This window comes from Cherax quadricarinatus, chromosome 23 (assembly GCF_038502225.1).
Source record: "Cherax quadricarinatus isolate ZL_2023a chromosome 23, ASM3850222v1, whole genome shotgun sequence".
NCBI lineage: Eukaryota > Metazoa > Arthropoda > Malacostraca > Decapoda > Parastacidae > Cherax > Cherax quadricarinatus.
In genome coordinates, this window is record NC_091314.1 from 36,787,468 (window position 1) to 36,794,398 (window position 6,931).

Genomic DNA, 6,931 nt, shown 5'->3' on the forward strand with positions numbered 1-6,931 from the left:
TTAACTAGCCGTTTTACTTGAGGAAAGTGATCCTGGCGAATCCTTACTTGACACACACAACACTTAATAACTCTGCTTCTGTGACTGCAGAACAAGTCTTTATTTACCCAAATAAATGCTTGAAACAGGTTAAGTATCTCAAACTCAAGTTGGTATTGATGAACCACTGGAAGAAAATATTGTTTCTCAAAGATTAAGTAAAAATTCAAGCATAGCATTTATTGCTATGATGAATTGGGACACTATTGCTGATTAGATAACTTATTCCAAGGAACCTGTTGAACGGCTAATGAAGGAATGAAGGGAAATAATCATGAATTAGCGGTCATTTTTACACAGGTTATTAAAAGGTACGATAACCTGCATGTTCAAGTATGGGACTCCGATGCTCGCACGATTCCAGTTTATTAAGCTGATTTTTTTTCTTTGTGGAATAGGTGGAAATACTGATCTGTACATTGAAGAATACGTCCAAAGAGTCTCAGAGTAAATGATAACGGTGGCAGAGACACCAAGAGTTTAGTTTAATACCTTCATTATGCACCATATACCCATGGTGTGGGTGCTGGTCACAACACACCTATGGTGTGGGTGCTGATCACAACATATCCATGGTGTGGGAGCTGGTCACAACATACCAATAGTGTGGGTGGTGGTCACAGCATATCCATGGTGTGGGTGGTATTCACAATATACCCATGGTGTGTGTGTGGTATTCACAATATTCCCATGGTGTGTGTGGTGTTCACAACATATCTATGGTGTTGGTCGTGGTAACAACATAACCGTTGTGTGGGTGGTAGTCACCATACTAATGGTTAGGATGGTAGTCACACCATACCCATGGTGTGAGTGGAAGTCACACCATACACATAGTGTGGGTGGTAATCACACCATACCCATGGTAATGGTGGTAGTCGCACCATACCCATTGAGTGGGTGGTAGTCACATCATATGCATGGTGTAAGTGGTAGTCACATCATACCCATGGTGTGGGTGGTAGTCACACCATACCCATCGTGTGAACGATAGTCACACCATACCCAGGGTGAGGTGGAGATCACAACATACCCTTGGCATGGGTGGTGGTCACACCAAACCCATGGTTCGGGTGATAGTCACGCCATACCCCTGGTGTGCGTCTTAGTCACTCCATGCCCATCGTGTGGGACGAAATTTAAAGCAAACAGAGGCGCATAATTTAACGCAAAGTTTGACACCGAGAAAACTTACTATAGTAATGAACATATTAATATCTGGTTACCAGTGAAGTGCCACACTACGCCGCAGGAAATATTTGATATTTTGACACTCGCAGGAGACTCAGAAGACTAAATAAAGGGACATCAGTGGAAATAAGTTGGACTTTCTTTGGGTTATCCTAGCTAATTTACACATATGTTGCTATGAATGATAGTTATTCTTAAATGTACCACCTAAATAGCTTAGTAAACATAGACTGGCCAGCAAGATGAAACCAGATCCAGGACACGTGACAATTGAATGCAAAATCAGTTTATTTAGGCTCAGGTACACATAAGTACAGCTATCATACATAGTGTAAATTACGTAGGATAACCCAAAAAAAGTCAGTGTCTTATTTCCATTGGTGTCCTAGAAGCGTAAGACTACAGTTCTACAACCTCACAGAGGTAGAGATCGTGCATCACATTATAAATCAACACAACAGTCAGCACACAAGAAGTTGATGCGAATCCCATAATTAAAGCACAAAATGTGAAAGCTCAAAAAAATAACTTCAAGCAGATAATCGCACACTGTTATTGCTAAGGGAGAGTAGTTCAGAGTTAAAGAGTTTCCTGTGCATGCGAAAGGTCCCGGGTTCGATCCCCGGCACTTACAGTCACGGGGATGTAGCTCAGATGGTAGAGCGCTCGCTTAGCATGCGAGAGGTACGGGGATCGATACCCCGCATCTCCATAATTTACAAAAATATTAAGGACTCAGGACGCCGATCATCAATTGAAAATGGTTTACTGAAGATATGCTAATTTATAATAAGTAGAATTTTAATTTTGCACCAGAACTACCCAAACAACCAACCTACCCAGCTAAAAAAGTTCCTTTAGTTCACCACTTTACTTGAGAAAAGGGATACTGACGAATCCACAGGTGACACATACGACACTTAAGATAATAATTCTGCTAATGTGACTCTAAAACAAGCTTTATTTACCCATATAAATTTAAAATAGATTAAACACCACACTCCCAAATAAAGACTTGAAACAACTTGAATGAATGAATGAGGACTCACAGGTAAGAACCGCAAGGGGCGATGGGAAAGTCTGTATACGTCGAAGAATAGACGGTGTGAGGAATGTCTTGAGTCGAAGAGAGAAGGGTCAGTACTAGACCCAACTGCTAAGCCGGGAGAAACACTGACGAAGACGATGTAGAAGGCACTGGAACTCTGCAGGTGCTGACTGCATCTCGCTTGATGGAAGAAATTGAGACTTGCTGGTGATAGGTGTCTGAAGGCGACAAGGGAGGAGCTCATCTTTGATTGGTCAGTTCATGGAATTATGTCGTTGTTTTGCCATAACTTCATTCTTGTTGATTTCAGCTCCTTTCGCAATGCGTTTGAATCGATGGATCGGGATGATCATGAGACTTGTTAACAGGTGTTGATTGCCGGAAATCTTAGAGTTATTTTGAATATGCTTTAGTACAGATGAAAGTGTAATGATACCAGCTCCTTTGAAAGGGGGATCAATGGTAAACTTGACTGTCTTTTTGGTAAGGTGACTGTGTAGTTTAGATAACAGCATATTTTGAGCATTGTGAGCTGTGGTGTAGAAAGTGATTCCATTCCATGGATAAAAGGAATAAACTTCATCAGCTTGAATTGTATCATGTCGAGACTCATAAGATGGTGTTGTTGGCATATGTGTAACTCTTGGGATGCGGTGATCAAGGTGATGTAGATTCAATGTTGGCTGCAGTGGACGAATAGGAAGCTGTTGCTCGTGGCAAGGTCTCTGATTGGTTGGTTTCAGTGGGAAGTGATGGAGGTGGAGGCTTCTCATTGGTTGTCGTTGGAGTGACGTCACTAGTTGGTAAAGACAGAGGAGTTATTGGAGAAGCAGAGGAGGAGGTTAAGTCTTTCGTAAATTTAAGAATATCGGCAGATGGTGGAGAGGCTGGATATTCAAACAATGCCATGCTGTTCCAGGCGAATACCCCGTTGATGGTGGTGTTGAAGGAGCCAGGTACTGCCATATTGAAACAACTTAAATAACGGCTCACCCAAGGAAAGGCTTCAACGATGTTAAATACCACATACTCAAATAAAGGCTTTCAATAGGTTAAATAACAAACACCCAAATATGTGCTTGAATCAGGTTAAGTATCACACACTCAAGTTGGTATTTATGGACCATAGGAAGGAAATATTTCTAAAAGATTAAGTGAAAATTCAAGAGATCTGCATTTATTGCAATGCTTCAATTGCGACACTATTGATGATAGGATAACTTATTCCAAGGAAGCTGTTGAACAGCAAATGAAAGAATGAAGGAAAATAATCATTAGCTAGAGGTCATTTTCCCAGAGGGCATTGGAAAATACCAAAATTGGAATGTTTAAGTATGGGACTCCGAAGGTCGCACGATTTCAGTTTAATAAGCTGATTTTTTTCTTTGGCAGGTGAGGATGATTGTGGAACATGTGGAAATATTCATGTGTACATTGAAAAATATCTCCAGAAGAGTCTCAGAGTAACTGATAACGGTGGCATAGACACCAACAGTTTAGTTTAATATCTTCATTATGCACCATATACTCATGATGTGGGTGGTGGTCACAACATACCCATGGTGTGGGTGGAAGTCACAACATATCCATAGTGTGGGTGGTCACAACATACCCATTGTGAGGGTGGTCACAACATACCCATGATGTGGGTGGTGGTCACAACATACCCATGATGTGGGTTGTCACAATATATCCATGGTGTAGGTGGTGGTCAGAACATACCCATGGCGTGGGTTGTGGTAACATTTCCATGGTGTGGTTGGTGGTCACAACATACCCATGGTGTGGTTGGTGGTAAAAACATACCCATGGTGTGGGTAGTGCTCACACCATACCCATGGTGTGGGTTGTGGTAACATTTCCATGGTGTGGGTTGTGGTCACAATATATCCATAGTGTGGGTGGTGATCACAACATAACCATGGTGTGGGTCGTGGTCACAACATACCCATGGTGTGGGTGGTGGTCAGACATATCCACATGGTCACAACATACTCATGGTGTGGGTGGTGGTCAACATACCCATACCCATGGTATGGGTGGTGGTCACAACATACCCATGGTGGGTTGGGTGGTGGTGGCCACAACAACATATACCCATGGTGGTCACATCATACACATGGTGTGGGTGGTACCCATCGTGTGGGTGGTCAACATACTTATGGTGTGGGTGGTGGTCACAACATATCCATGGTGTGGGTGGTGGTCACAACATACCCATGGTGTGGTTGGTGGTCAGAACATTTCCAAAGTGTGGGTGGTGGTAACAACATATCCATAGTATGGGTGGTGGTCACAACATATCCACGGTATTGGAGATGGTAACAACATATCCATGGTGTGGGTGGTGGTCACAACATACTCATGGTGTGGGTGGTGGTCACAACATACCCATGGTGTGGGTGGTGGTGACAATAAACCCATGGTGTGGGTGGTGATCACAACATATCCATGGTGTGGGTAATGGTATCAACATATCCATGGTATGTGTCGTCTCAACATACCCATGGTGTGGAAGGTGGTCACAATAAACCCATGGTGTGGGTGGTGGTCACAACATATCCATGGTGTGGGTGGTGGTAACAATATATCAATGGTGTGGGTGATGGTATACAAGTGTATATTCCCATGGTGTGGGTGATGTGGGTGTAACAACATATCCATAGTGTGGGTGGTCACAACATACCCATGGTGTGGGTGGTTGGTCAGAACATATCCATGATATGGGTGGTAACAATATATCCATGGTGTGGGTGGTGGTCACAACATATCCATTGTGTGGGTGGTGGTAACAATATATCCATGGTGTAGGTGGTGGTCACAACAATCCATGGTGTGGGTGGAGGTCAAAACAAACCCATGGTGTCGTTGGTGGTCGCAACATACCCATGGTGCAGGTAGTGCTCACAACATACCCATGGTGTGGGTGAAAATTTAAAGATTACAGAGTCACATAATGGTCCGCAAATTTTGGTAGCTAAAAAATGAAACAGTAGTAATGTACATATTTATATCTGGTTACCACTGAAGTGCCACACTACGCCAGAATAAATTTTAAATATGTTGACACATGTCACTGGAGCTCAGGCGAGTGAGATACATTATAATCTTCACCTGCAAGGTTCTAGAGGGAATGAATCCATTATCTGCACACAGAAATCACTCCCTACGAAATCAAACGGCTTGGCAGGCGATGCAACATATCCATAGTAAATGGTAGGGGCGCAATTAGTGCCCTAAGAGAAAACATAATAAGTGTCAGGGGCCCAAGACTCTTCAACAGCCTTCTGCCAGCAATAAGTGGACTTACGAATAGATCCCTGATTGTCTTCAAGAGGGAGATGGACAGATGCCTGAAGTCAATGCAGGATCAGCCGGGCTGTGGTTCGTAAGTTGGAGTAAGTGCGGCCAGTAGTAACAACCTCGTTGATCAGGCCCTGATCCATAGGAAGCCTAATCAAGAACCGGTCCGCAGGGGCGCTGATCCCCGGAATACTGAATACCCTCGAGGTAGACTCCAGGTAGTGGAATAAGTCACTTTGACTTTTTTTTTTTAATTATCCTAGCTAATTTACACATATGTTACTACATGTGATAATTATACTCCTATGAACCTGTACCTAAAAAACTTAGTAAACATAGACTGACCATAACGAGCAGAAGCAGAACTAGGACACGTGAAAACTGAATGCAAAGTTAATATTTTAATTTAGGCACAAATACTCATGAGTAAAATTATCATACTAGTGGAAATGACTTCGGATAATCCAAAAAAGTCAATTGGTGTTAGTGAAGCGTAAGACTACAGTTCAACAGCCTCAAAGAGGTAGAGATCGTGGATCACATTATAAGTCAACAGCAGTCAGCACACAAGAAGTTGATGCGAATCCCAGAATTAAGGCACAAAACGTGAAAGCTCAACAAAATAACTTCAAGTAGATAATCGCACTCTGTTATTGCTAAGGGAGTGTAGCTCAGTGGTAGAGCGTTCGCTTTGCATGTGAAAGGTCCCGGGTTCGATCCCCAGCACCTCCAGTCATGGGGATGTAGCTCAGATGGTAGAGCGCTCGCTTAGCATGCGAGAGGTACGGGGATCGATACCCCGCATCTCCAGATTTTATAAAAAGCATCAATTGAAAATAGCATACTGAACTTATGTTAATTTTATATTATGTAAAATTTTAATTTTGCACCAAACAATCAACCTAGGAAAGATCAAGGACTGGTCCGCGGGGGCGTTGACCCCCGGAACACCACAGGTATACTCCTCCAGGTACGTTATCTAGCTAAAAATTACCTTTAATTAGCCGTTTTACTTGAGGAAAGTGATCCTGGCGAATCCTTACTTGACACACACAACACTTAATAACTCTACTTCTGTGACTGCAGAACAAGTCTTTATTTACCCAAATAAATGCTTGAAACAGGTTAAGTATCTCAAACTCAAGTTGGTATTGATGAACCACTGGAAGAAAATATTGTTTCTCAAAGATTAAGTAAAAATTCAAGCATAGCATTTATTGCTATGATGAATTGGGACACTATTGCTGATTAGATAACTTATTCCAAGGAAGCTGTTGAACGGCTAATGAAGGAATGAAGGGAAATAATCATGAATTAGCGGTCATTTTTACACAGGTTATTAAAAGGTAC

At 42.4% G+C, this 6,931-nt stretch overlaps 3 non-coding genes across 3 annotated transcripts; all 3 read left to right on the forward strand.

The window, feature by feature from the left end:
• The first annotated feature begins 1,869 nt into the window (after positions 1-1,869).
• TRNAA-AGC (transfer RNA alanine (anticodon AGC)) lies at positions 1,870-1,942 on the forward strand. The gene has a single exon. It is a non-coding gene; the product is annotated as a tRNA-Ala (tRNA).
• Positions 1,943-6,241: 4,299 nt separating this feature from the next.
• TRNAA-UGC (transfer RNA alanine (anticodon UGC)) lies at positions 6,242-6,313 on the forward strand. Its single transcript has one exon. It is a non-coding gene; the product is annotated as a tRNA-Ala (tRNA).
• Positions 6,314-6,318: 5 nt separating this feature from the next.
• Positions 6,319-6,391, forward strand: TRNAA-AGC (transfer RNA alanine (anticodon AGC)). The gene has a single exon. It is a non-coding gene; the product is annotated as a tRNA-Ala (tRNA).
• The last annotated feature ends 540 nt before the right edge of the window (positions 6,392-6,931 follow it).